Below are 547 nucleotides of genomic sequence, written 5' to 3'. Positions count from 1 at the left end.
TTTGTGCTAGCCTGTGCCGTCCTAAAGATCTTCGATTTATTCAAACTCATTGTTACAGTAACTATGTCAGTGCATCTTGTTGAGGGCCTTCTTCTCTTTTCCTGAGCCTCCACCTTTCCAAGCAAAATGTCTTCTTCCAAGAACTGGCCTCTTCAGACAATATGCCTAAAGTATACGAAATGAAATTTCACCGCTTTACAAAATTGGTGCAAGTTTGGAGTTGTTGTTTATGCCATGTTACTTATATTTGTTCCAATTTTCTCATTGTACAGATTATATAAAATCCAGAAAAGAACATCTGACATTAAGAGGACATTTGCACCTTTTCTTCTTGATCCCAATTTATCTGAGTTGATGATTTTGCTACCAAACAGTAGATGGCAGTATAAGTGCGTCCTCTTTAAAAGCCAATTCGATTTGCTTATAAACACCAACATAAACTTTCCATTACTTAGTACTTGAAGTAGTTGTATCTAACATTGTTTCAAATGGATAGATCATTGCTTGGCAGGTTAAGGTATGTTTTTAAAATGTTGTTGTTGTTGTT

The sequence above is a fragment of the Elephantulus edwardii genome, unplaced genomic scaffold (assembly GCF_000299155.1).
Source record: "Elephantulus edwardii isolate Elephantulus edwardi_28Jun2011 unplaced genomic scaffold, EleEdw1.0 scaffold00206, whole genome shotgun sequence".
NCBI classification, from domain to species: Eukaryota; Metazoa; Chordata; class Mammalia; order Macroscelidea; family Macroscelididae; genus Elephantulus; species Elephantulus edwardii.
Note: the sequence above shows the minus strand (reverse complement) of the source record.